The following is a 12696-nucleotide window of genomic DNA, read 5'->3' on the forward strand; positions in this document are numbered from 1 at the left end:
CGGTGCCACTTCGAAAAACGCAGCGGAGCGATGCTGTACGACGCCTACAGAATGCCAAGCCAGGCGAAGAGCAAATTTGCATGGCGTATACATAATGCGGGCGCCTCGCGCGCGCGCGTGCACACTTCCATTCGCTCAGTACAGGCAAGAACGGCACCGTCCAGCGGCTAGCGTTTTACCCTGCCTATTTTCAATATGTCCGCTCAAGGTATGGACTCGACCTTGGCTCAGATTGTGCGCTCAGAAAACAGCAGAAGCGCGCAAGTTTTTTCGCGTTCGGTTCGAGGATGTTTCGAGGGGTTCTTTCGTGGGTACTCGAGCTCTCGACGTTGAAGAAAGGCAGGAGGCTGAGTGCGCTCCGATTCATCTAGCTGACAGCTGAGCGTACAGAAGACGGTAATATTATCGTTTCATTTCTCTTGGAGGCGCAAGGAAGCCATGCCTATAGTAGACACCATGTATGGCATTCAAAATCGATGCAGGTTTTGATATAAAAATGATGCCGATTTCCTCGTTAAATTCAAGGGCAGAGACCAAGAAACCCTATTTTTAAGATGAGTAATTTGTTTTAAAACACAGGATGAAACGTTGCCACCTAAAGTCATCTTAAATTCACTCCTTTTGATGTGTACCTGTAGATGAGAGAAAATGAGTCCTTGGTGATTATTGTATGCGCTGCTCAAAGCGGCTGCTTCTGATTCTTAGCTATGTGTTTAATCGTCAGTGTTGTAGATAATTGGAACATGCATAACGTTTCAATGATAATAACTGTCACCCTCCGCGCAGTAAATATACCGCACCATATGCCGTATATATTTGCCTTACCAACTGCGCCATCCACCCATCCACCCATCGTGATGTAATTTCTGAGGTTCTGGCCGCGTTCGAGCTCAGGACAGGCTTCTCGGAGCGCAGGAAGAAAGCACGCCAGCTTCCACGTACATTCCGACTCAGTTATTAGTGCTACCTTCCACTAGCGCATTCCTGGAGTTTCAGCCAATGCTTTCAAATGTTCCTAAAATTATGAAGTTTGAAAAAGGAAAGAAATGTCGTTAGGAACAAACTGTTAATTTTTTATTACACAAACAATTAAATAAAATACCTAAATAAGTGTTTAAATAATTCCCAGCTCGGAGATGAGTGAGAGGTAGTCCGAAGACGATGCTATATTATTTTCGCCACGAAAAAAAAACATGTTCTATAGCCTTGCTGTGCGAAAAAACCAGGCGCTTTTCTCAGCACGAAAACTAAACTGAACGCATTAGACACACAGGAAACTCTATGGCAAAGAAATGTTCGCTAATTATGTATGCAGTGACTTCGGCGCCATTTTCGAATGGCCTGCTGGTCGGTGCTTGTCATGCAGTTTCTTCTGCTTCATTTCTGTGAAAAATGTGTGTGTGTGTGTGTGTGTGTGTGTGTGTGTGTGTGTGTGTGTGTGTGTGTGTGTGTGTGTGTGTGTGTGTGTGTGTGTGTGTGTGTGTGTGTGTGTGTGTGTGTGTGTGTGTGTGTGTGCGTGCGTGCGTGCGTGCGTGCGTGTGCGTGTGCGTGTGCGTGTGCGTGTGCGTGTGTGTGTGTGTGTGTGTGTGTGTGTGTGTGTGTGTGTGTGTGTGTGTGTGTGTGTGTGTGTGTGTGTGTGTGTGTGTGTGTGTGTGTGTGCGCGTGCGCGCGCGTTAAAACGACCGTAAACAAATAGCAACGTTCTGTACGGTGCTTAGGGAATTGGGTGGATGCCCACTCAAAATTAACAGGAAAGCTAAAATAGCAAGAAATGCAAAGATTTTCTGGGACGTAAAAAAAGGGTGTCCTGTTGACAAAATGCACAGTAGTGGAACCGGATGTTATTTTCAGGATTATATAGGATATGTTCGTCATCGTGGTCCTCCTTCCCCTCCCGTTACAGCCTATGTACCCTCCTTTCAGTTTTGTAACCGGTGTGATTTGCACCTTTGCCCCTGCCACCACGTAGGGACTGCTGCATTTGTATTTGCTAACTCGACACATTAGCTGCCATCGCGGAAAGGTACTTACTTCAAGACCATCTAATTTCATCCAAATCTAAAAGCTCGAGCTGTGGCGCAGGTCGCACCTGGGCTGCAACTAAGATGGCGGCCTGGCTGCTGCCAGTAGCTTGCGCATACGCAATGTGCTTTGCGAAGTCCATCTGTTGAATCGGGTATGTGTATAAATATGCGTTCTTGTACTCCCTTAGTGATCATACTGAAGCAAGATGGATTTTATAGTGAAATCGCACTGAAATCACTTCGGTTTTGTACATTCGCACGAGGTTGGGCGTGGTCGCTATAGGCAATAAAACAGTTCGTGTAATTTTCTTTTCGCGAAGAAGAAAAAACCTTATCTTCCTACCTTAAGCACAGCTAAAACCTCAAGGATGAACCACGTGTGGCATCCCTTCGTCACAGTCCAGCACTTCCTCTTGTCATTGACTAAAGGACGTAGCCACTTCTTTGAAGTATATGCAAGGCACACGATAACGATTTGACACTGGCCACGACGGGCCTTGGTTTGTCATGCCTACACTAGCTGTCCTTGGTACCCACCTTGACTCATCAGTACACTGACATCATACAGGGACATCTCACTTCATTAGGGCATGTCGAACGAGCATATAAAGACTGCACTTAAGTTAAACCAAGTATGAAAATTCATACGTGAATATATTTGGAATACTGCCAGCATTCAAAGCGCTGCCATGTTCCTCTGAATGTACCGAATACCACAGCACTCCCTGGCTGTCAATAGGGCCGGCTTTTTGAAGGATTCACTCCTGTATTGCGGGAGTTCTTCACTTAGACGTAGGGGACCAGGGTTCAAGGTGCCAAGAGATGGATGGATGCGCGCTGTCCTTGGGCAGACGAGTTCTGAAGAAGACTGCTGATTAGAACTCGAAGCAGACATTGAAAAAGCGAACGTTCGAACATTGAGCGATACAAATAAAGTTGTTGAGGTGTTCCTCTCTGATCAATTTCTTTTACGGCATTAGGGGAGAAGCAAAGTGCGAAGGAGGAAATGGCCTCGTTTGCTCCGCCGCCCAGAAGACGTGCAAAGATCATTTTGGAATTTGGCGGGCACATGTGAACATGTCATTTTCATCACATGCGCTGTCGATGTACACGAAAGCGTAATGGAGAATATTTGTTATAAGCGTCACGCATACAGTGTGCTGCTAAGTAATGCACCTTTAACTGCACGTGGCTACGTGGAAAGTGACCTTTATACATAATTCATTACGCGTAGTATCCACATAGACGTGCACACAGCGAAGGAAGGGACTCAGGAAATGAAACGTATACTGGGAGGACGAGATCGCGAGGACGAGGAAGCCGCCCCCGAGGACTCAAGGTTGGTGGACTTTATAACGCTGATGATGGGGCGTAATTATTACCATGTGACACTACCACAGCTACTTGCTAATTACGTAAGAAACGGTGAAACACTGAAGACTACTGCATTTTTTGAGGCATGATACTGCAACTTTTCAACAACTCCTGACTGAAGACTCGAGAACGGCTGGCATACGGCTGTTCATTCTTTTATTCATTAATCCTGGCTAGCAAGCAGGAATACCAGCTGGGCTAGAATGCACTGCGTTGCTTGCTACAACACCTCCTCCCCCCAGCCCCGTCTTGTTATATGTCCGTTGATATCTATGGGCTTTCAGCGAGCTTTAGAGCGCAGGCCATCCAAATCCAAACGATGAAGTATACCTATGAAAGAAAGGTCACGAGCGGCCCTTGACTTAATTCATTTCAGTCGGGGCGTGGAGGTTTCGAGGTGGCGGCCAAACACTAGGTGATTTCTTTAAGAACTAGTTGTTCCTCCCTTCCCTCTTGCCGAGTACAAGTGGCGCGAGGGCACGATCCGGCGGCGAAAGCGAACGCTTCAGCCGCGCTTCGCCCCGAAGCCGCCGATTGGTAGGCGTATTGCCGCACCAACGATGACTGACCAGCCTAGCTGCCACGACGGCCTTGTGCTGTCAACCGCTGCTGCCTGTCATTGAAAGCGCGGCGCGCCCGGAGAAGATACTCGCAAGTGAACGCGGCAGCCAATGGCCTCTTCACTGACCTGCGCTGCTCCGCCAACGCCATCACAAATCTCTCGCCTGTGTACAAACCGCCCTGGTCGAGCAGAGGGAGTCTGTTTTTCACGCCAACTCCTTGCATGTACCGGAACGCGGCCAAGAAGCCCGTCACCATAACCAAAACCATTATAAATAACTCCCTGTGGGAGTGAATTACCAGCATCGTCACCTCACCGCAATATTTATAAGAGGCATACCACCCTTAGGGAATCGGCATGAGTGGCAAATGTTCCAACGCTACTTGTGGTTCTGCGTCACTACTAGAACCGGCTGGCCACCTCCTTCGGATGTTTGAATGTCTTCGTTACAAATCGTTTCGTCGTCATCATTGTCAACGCACTGTGCATTCCAACCACCCTACTTACCAACACGTCCCCCCCCCCTTTCCCTGCCCTTCCCTTTTTTGACCTCCTACTTCACGCCTGTTACCTTATGCATACCACAAGCGCTGCGCCACAGTCTACGTTGTATCCGCACACACACCACAACGCATTAGTGGTTACTCCCTCCGGCTTTTCCAACACTCTCAGCAAAAATACATCCATTAAGATTTACACAAAGTGCTAATGCAAAACCTTGTTGCGCACATATTTGCTCAACACTTCTATAGCCTTCCCCATACCACACCGATACCGAAAGTTTGTAAACACTCTGACATCGATCCAACGAGTGCAGCACTCTCTTATTAACATTTTCTCAAGACTGGACGCCTGCCTGCCTTTTCTCCGTTCGTTTTCAGCCAGTTTATTGAAAAACTAAGGAGGACTCACATCGTGTCAAGAGTATCTTCGGCACTTTTTCCACAAGAAAATCAATATCATCCCCCGCACCTCCTGCCATACCGTTCAGTATGCCTAAATAAATAAAAAAAAAAAGTAGCGCTGATGGTTTGGTGTAAATTCATTGCGGCTTGATTTTCATATATCCAGCACTTTTTTTTTTTTTTTAAGAAGCTTAGGGCTTCATTGGCTTCGACTATTCCGCATTGCAACGCGCGATGCGATCACCTTCGAGTCCATGTTTCGTTGTAGTTATGCCGACATGCTACATCGAGGTTAGCATAGTCAACATCTCCATTAGTGCAGTCCGTCTGTATACGTGCCTGCAGGTGCATGCCTGTTCTCCAAATTAAAGAAAAATGTGACAACGATATAGCTGATTGGGCAAGTTGGTTGCTTATGATGAAGACCAGAGCACGCTTGAAAGGCGCGGACAACGCGAACAGTGCATGTGCTGTCTTCGTGCTGTGCATTTCTTGATTACGAAAAGGTACCAACTTTGTTGAATTACATAACGTATTTTTACTCCCAATAACCAGAGCAGAAATACACAAGGAACTACGAAAAGCGGAACGAACAAACGAAGGCGCTTTGACTTTTCATCCATCTTGTTCTAGTCCGTTATGTCTTTAAAGCTGGTTGTTGGACGTCCACATGGCACACAAAGCGCATCAACAGATATTACTTTAACGTATTTCCGTTGCATCGTCGAAAAAAAAATTATCCAAACCGGCGTTACAATTCTTTTCTCAAGTGGCTCAAAGGGTCTGATGAGTGCAGTACAAAATCTCTCCTTCCAGTTTAACTGCAATCGCCGAGTGCATGTCGCTAACACACGGCAGCAGAGTCAATTACCATGACCTCCGTTGCACCACCAGACCTTCATAGTTAGCCGATCGCGAAACATGCAACCACCACTCGACCCGCTCACCTTCGCTCAAAGCATTTTCGAAAGAAGATTGGGGAGGGGAAACGGAAGAAGACGAGGAGAATCAGCCGAGGCAACGTTGGCGGCGTGTTCGAGAGAGAATGCGAAGCGAGAGTGAATATCTCACCGGCCCATCATTTTGTTGTCGTTATCGTGCAGTTCCGTCGTTTGTATACATTCCTTTCGTTTTATATTCAACGCTTCGTTCTTCTCAACTCTCTCCTCGGGTCACGGCATGCACCTCACCGACGTCGTGCAGCGTTGGCCAAGAAAAGAGCACACTGTGTCCGCTTTTATGAGCGCACGCGATCTCCGCAAGAGTTCGACTCGTAGGCGAAGTAGGCGACTTGGTCATGAATGGCTCGCCGCTGCCGGATGGTGAAGTAGGTTAGCCACTTCGAAAAAAATAACGAAAATTTAGAGAGGCATAGAGAGAGAGAGAGCAACAAAGCCCGGAAGCGTTGAAAAGGCCGAGACAGGAAACAAAGCTGCATCCGCTCTTACTTCCACGTGGGATTGCGAACGTGCATTCTTGATTACGGCGCAGAGAAAGTGACTCCCGTCGAAAAAGAAACGAGGGTGGGGAAAGATTCAGCCTCGACAGTGTCGTGCGTGCGATCTGTATACTGGTTAGGTTTGCCATAGTATAGGCTAGCGGCTATCTTTTCAGATTTCCCTGCATGCTTCCTTGTACATCTTTAGCTTTCTTTAGTCTTTCACGCGTCAGCAAGAGAAAGAAGAGGTGAGAATAGATGCGAGGAAGGCTGAAAGCCCTCCGCAAATCTACCTCTCAGCCTGATCACCGATACTGAAGAGCCTCATTCTGCTTCTGTTGTTGACAGGCAGTCGTCAATACGAAGCTGTACATTCAGTGCCGTCTAAAGCAAAGGACCAACTGAAAGATTTTTCGTTCTCCTTGCAGCATTTTAAATCATAGAAAAATGCGGTAGCAGAGCACTGAATCTAGATATATCATGGGCGTGTGTGTGTGTGTGTGTGTGTGTGTGTGTGTGTGTGTGTGTGTGTGTGTGTGTGTGTGTGTGTGTGTGTGTGTGTGTGTGTGTGTGTGTGTGTGTGTGTGTGTGTGTGTGTGTGTGTGTGTGTGTGTGTGTGTGTGTGTGTGTGTGTGTGTGTGTGTGTGTGTGTGTGTGTGTGTGTGTGTGTGTGTGTGTGTGTGTGTGTGCGTGCGTGCGTGCGTGCGTGCGTGCGTGCGTGCGTGCGTGCGTGCGTGCGTGCGTGCGTGCGTGCGTGCGTGCGTGCGTGCGTGCGTGTGTGTGTGTGTGTGTGTGTGTGTGTGTGTGTGTGTGTGTGTGTGTGTGTGTGTGTGTGTGTGTGTGTGTGTGAGAGAGAGAGAGAGAGAGAGAGAGAGAGAGAGAACTCTTTAATTAAAAGTAGAGAAATTAGTCCGCGTTTAGGTTTCGCTGACGTGCTACTCTGCGTAGGAAACCATGGTCGCGCTGTTAACAAGGGATCATCAGCAGCTAGAAAAAAAAAACGAATAACTTAATTTGTTCTGAAGAGATTAAAGAGCATGCCGCGAGAGAATTGATGAAGAAGAGAATGAAAGAAGGGAGAGAAAAAGAGGCGTCATGGTAGAAGCTTCGCATAAATTTCGCAGCAACCTCTAAAGAAGATGCAGGGGAAGACGCCTGGCGCAGTTACGTTGCGGTTGCGCTGGCGAGATCTGTGGTCGTTCTTTAGGGTGATAGACTGTAGACATTCTTTAAGGTGATAGACTGTAGACGTTCGGGGTGGCGCAGCAATATTATCTTATTAATAAACACCTGCGCTCCATGTTGCAAGAGGCATCTCCGGGTTCCGGCCTCACTTCATTGCAGTACTGTCCCATGTGCCATTGCATTTCGTTCTACATTACTGTAATCGCAATGTCATTATATTTGGAATGCTGGAATTCTGTCTATCCAACTTGCAGCGTTAGCTGGGTGTAAGCTAACATGTTTAATGTAGCTTTAAATAGTATGCTGCTAATAGCCTTAATTAAGTGGGGCGCAAGAACGCAAGCGGAGAGCACCGACGATCATCTACAACTAAGAACATCTCCGTCAACATCTTCGTCCTGCATTTTGTGCAGTGATGCACTGTGACCGCTCAAAAGCAAAATCAAATATAGAAAAGAAAAGGACACGGAGCGGGGCAGTGAAACTTGCATCAGTTAACGGCCATGGCTGAGATGGTATTCTTCATACGGGTGCGCATCCAATTTTCTTTTAGTTGTTACTAAATGGCACTGAAAGTAACACATTCTCTGTACTCCGAATGCTTAAAAAACATAAATTGGTTCTGAGTCTACCAAGTGTCTTAATTATTTGCCTTTCGCTGGAATCAGCCAACTTGTTTTAGCATCTGTGGGCTGCCTGCATGTAACACTGACACGACCGCTGGGACGCATATTATGCTTTAGCAAACAGCATTTGATTACAAAACAAACAGTTTCGGTTCCTTCAGCACCATTATTTTCTCTGCTAAGGCCGTGGCAGGCCAAAACCCTTCCTCGCTGAAATTTCTCGCGACACGTTTAAATACGAGGCGTGCCCTGCTTCTCGCAGCAGTGCCTAAAGCAACGAAAACGGCACTTTAGTGGCGGGGGTCGTACTTAAGCACCGCGATTGCTTCTGCTTGTTTTTGTCGTTTTGTATAAATATGGGTTTCATGCAAGCTCACATACTTCCGTCAGGACTGAGAAAGGGTGTGGCGCCTGGCATCGCATATCACCGCAAGGCCCACTGGCTGCCGCGTGACACTAGCGATGCGTAGCAGCGGAAAAGGCTACTGGGAAAGCCATGGGAAATCTGGCTATACATTACAAAGCATCTACCGGTGATCACAAGTTATCGGCAAGGTTACGCGTACGTGTCATGCTACTCTGCCCTTTTAGACCCCTAAATGCTGATGTGGGATACAGGGGTCACTATTAGACCGGTTAGCAACCTTGTGACATGACATTAGGTGCTTTGACGATGCCAAACACCTCGTTCGTTCAATGTGATGATTTGGACGAAGAGTTCATTGATCATCGAACTTAACAAAGGGGCCCGCAACAAGCTAAAGGGCATGAGACTAAAAATGGAATTGTAGCATCGCGAAATGCGCGCGCCCATTTCTGTTAGCATCAGTGGAAGCAAAGTAAAGGAAATAGAACACGATAACCAAATAACTTTAGTCAACGTCACCCAGCCGCCCATTTACAACGCAGATGCTGCAATTGGTCTATTAACATCGAGTTTCCATAACTTCGCTGATATTCGTGATGACGAAGGTAGTGCATGAGGTACATTAGCGAGCTATGAGCTTTGCTGTGTTTATGACACATGTCTCCAAGACCCATAGGAACTGCAGAAAGGATTGATAAAATTGTTACATGATTTTGCAGTGCAATACAAAAAGTCACGAGCTTGCCTTTGGCAGTTAACATGGCCTGGCGCTGATTAGCAGGAGGTGCACTGGCACGCAGACAGTCTGTTCTCTTTCGCTCATGATAGAAGCCGCTGAACGTGTAGCGGTCTCTCCCCGTCTCCGAATCTGTTGTATTTGTATGCGATGATCGATGTAGGCGTGTAAAAAAAAAACGGTGATCGTAGATTAAGCAGTAGTAAAACTGAGATTTGAGCTAATTGGTATAACTTCGAACTTCAACAGCTCCTTTTAAAAACGACCCTTAACGTATATGTCACTACTTTATGCAAGTGATAGCATATAATTATTTAGTATAATGTATGAAATTAGCGCTCAAGCGTATATACCGCATTAAACTTATTGATAGTCTGCGAATTTTTAGTTCTAAATCACTGCTTCTTGTGGTAAATACGAAATACCAAGAGAATTCCGAACTAGTATTTTCTAATGTTATACTAGCCACGTTAAACTTCTGCATTTTTTTTTTTTTGTACTTTTCCCGAAGGCTCTCTCAAACCGACTCATCTGCTGTCGCGCTAAAATTACCGCCTGAGCCAGTGTGTTTTTACACCAACGATCAAATAACCGTAATACATTCTGGTTCATAAATGGGCATCCCGCATTAAGCATTGAGACTAGCGCACTACCAGAAGTGTTTCATGAAATCTTTAAAATCCAATGATAGAACTTTAGGTGGTTTTAAGCGCATTCGCCGCATTTATCTTTAATCTTACCAGAAAACGACCGGCCACGACGCTTACAGCAGTTCCTTGTACGAGTGTTACCCTCTTGCAATCATCAGTGATCTGAAGTAACTCCCGCTTTGCTCATCTGCTGTTTTGCTTTCGGCCTTCGCGAGTAGACGCTTTTCGCTTTTCAGAACACAGACACGGAATGCTGCGCGACAACAGGTGCTCTTTGGTGGAGGGGCATCTTGCTTTGGACTCGCCGAAAAGGAGACTCTCGCAAGTGTGCACCGATCCTCTTCGCAACAATCACGAACGCGGAAAAAAAGCAGCAGCCCCATCTCCTCCCCGCAATCTCTCCTCGCCTTCCGTTTCTTCCGCTGCCCTCACCGCGCCCCGACCTGGAAATAGCGCGCTCGCGGATAGCGTGGTCGTACGACGGTTCTTCTCGCGTCGATATCTCGATCTCCGGGCGACGTTTTTCTTCTTCTTCTTTCTTGTACGAACCGCACGACATTTGCATTCTGCTAACTTGCGAGTAGACGGGAAAATCCAACATCCGGCCCACTTGCAACTGCCTACTCTGCACACATTGTAGCCCATCAGAAAGATGCTATTCTTCCACGGCCGCGATGGATGCAAGTAGTTTTATAGCTTTAGCGAATTGGAAAAAAAAATTGTTGGGGTTTAAACCTGGTTAACCCTAGTTGAATTGCGATAGCAAACGGCGGAAGTTTCTTTTGCCTGCTACATTGTTCCCCTATCACGCCCTATCAGTGTAAGGTGCTACATTATTGGGGACACCTAAGCTCATCCTTTAAGAGTATGACGCGAGAGCGTAAGCTACCAGCCCACATATAAATGAGAAGGGTTCAATGCTGCTGAGCCCAATGTGGAGCGAAAGCATTAGCTACAGGTGACGGAACGTTCTTCTTGGCTGTTCAAGGTCAAGCATGGCCCTTCCCGGGACGACGCGACGGGCCAAAACCTAGCGCAGTATTGCTATCGCAATCAAAATGCTGATTTTAAGAAAAGGAGAGGTTTGGTTTGGTTTGGCTAGTGGGGTTTTTGAGTCCTAAATCGGCTCGGTCTATGAGAGGCGCCGTAATGGAGGGTTCCAGAAATTTCGACAACCTGAGGTTCATTGCTAGAAACTCTCAGTTCTCCGTTCACATCTCAACCTCACCGCAAAGGAAGGAGGCATGTAAGGTCAGTGTAGGTACGCGGTAACGTGGTCAACGTGCCAAGCGTCAGCCCCCAATGTAGTAGTGGTTCCTTGTGTGTTCATTGTACAAGGCGCCTGTCGACAGTGACGTAATCGCACGGGGCGAGGTGAGCGGCAATAGCAGCGTTGACATGGACCTCACAGGAGCGGGCTGACTTGAGTTTACGGGTCGAAGTTCATGTAAACGCTGTCGGGTCGGGTCGAGAAGCCGGATGATTGAGTGAACTCTGGCACAGGGGGTGGGTCGGCTCGAATGGACCCCCTGCAGGAAACATGTAAACGCGGTCGAATTGAGCCGGGACATAGTGAGGGACGAGAACAGTACGGAAAACGCTAGAGATGCGCGGAGAAAAAACTGTAATCGAATGCCGTTTGCTAGTTCTTCGCCTCGGCGCCAGACGCCGCCGTAATTGCCGCCTGTCGATTCAGGTTTATATAGATCCGGTCGGGACGAGTCCACTCAACTCGACTCCTCAACTTGACCCTCGCAGTCGGATCCATGTAAACAGGGGTACTGATGAAATACGTTGTAGTGACAGGCGTAACAGGCTCTAACGAATCGTTAGTAGAGGTTGGAAGGACCAGGCTCCTGTATTACAAAGGAGAACCATAACCCTACTGGGACGAGGTCCTTTGCGTCTCTTTTCGGCAAATATAACGCGCTCGCCGGGGAGAAGGTCACCGAAGTGATAGATTTTGTGAGAACCGGCGGGCCAATACGACGGCCACTTATGCATGCAATGGCGCCAAGAACTACTGGAAGGATGTGTCGAAACGACACCCCCAATGTGGCATTGACAAATGGGGCGTTGAAGTAACCAGGCTCGATGTTGACTCGTGGGCGACACGGTGCGAAACTGCGTTTTTGTGGTAGCTTGGGGTAACTGTCCTTTGTGGGATTTAACTGTTTGATGCTCTTTTTACTTGCATGTATTCATTAGAAGAACGTGCCAACCTTCAGTACAGTTGAAGGGTTACGGTAAGCAGTAAGAAACCAGTCAGGTTAATATTTACTTCAGTTGACTACGATTTGAGTTTGGGCTGGGCCCTGAGGCATTAAAACTGGCCCCCCAGAGCCCCAGAGTTCTGTGTATAAACTTAAGTTCATCCCTTAACTCTCGTTAAGTGTCGTCGTCTTCCATTATCATCGGTTCTCACATAACAGTCCCGGACAGCGCTAGAGAATTCACTTGGGAAAAAATATAAGAGGAGGGAGAAAGAAGCGCCGTAGGGGAAGGATCTGCTTAAATTTAACCACGAGAAATTATTTAACATGCACTGATTTTGCACAGTACAGGGGCATTTTGTGTTTCGCCTCCATTGAAATGAGGCCGCCGTCGCCTCAACTGTGAAGTAAGGAAAGGGATGACGTGGCGAAAAACATAAAATGGGTAAAAAGAGCCGTTACAGTCTTGGTTAGAAGAGTCCGATCATGCAGTTCAAGGGTAGTTAAGACAACCCTAAAGTCGCAGTACACAACATGGGGTGAATGGAGAGAAGTCTGTGCGCCAGATGCGGATGAGGGAAACCTCCCTTCGCTTGCGGCAAGGTACTGAGGCAGC

The sequence above is a fragment of the Amblyomma maculatum genome, chromosome 1 (genome assembly GCF_055883805.1).
Source record: "Amblyomma maculatum isolate TAMU_Amacu chromosome 1, ASM5588380v1, whole genome shotgun sequence".
NCBI classification, from domain to species: Eukaryota; Metazoa; Arthropoda; class Arachnida; order Ixodida; family Ixodidae; genus Amblyomma; species Amblyomma maculatum.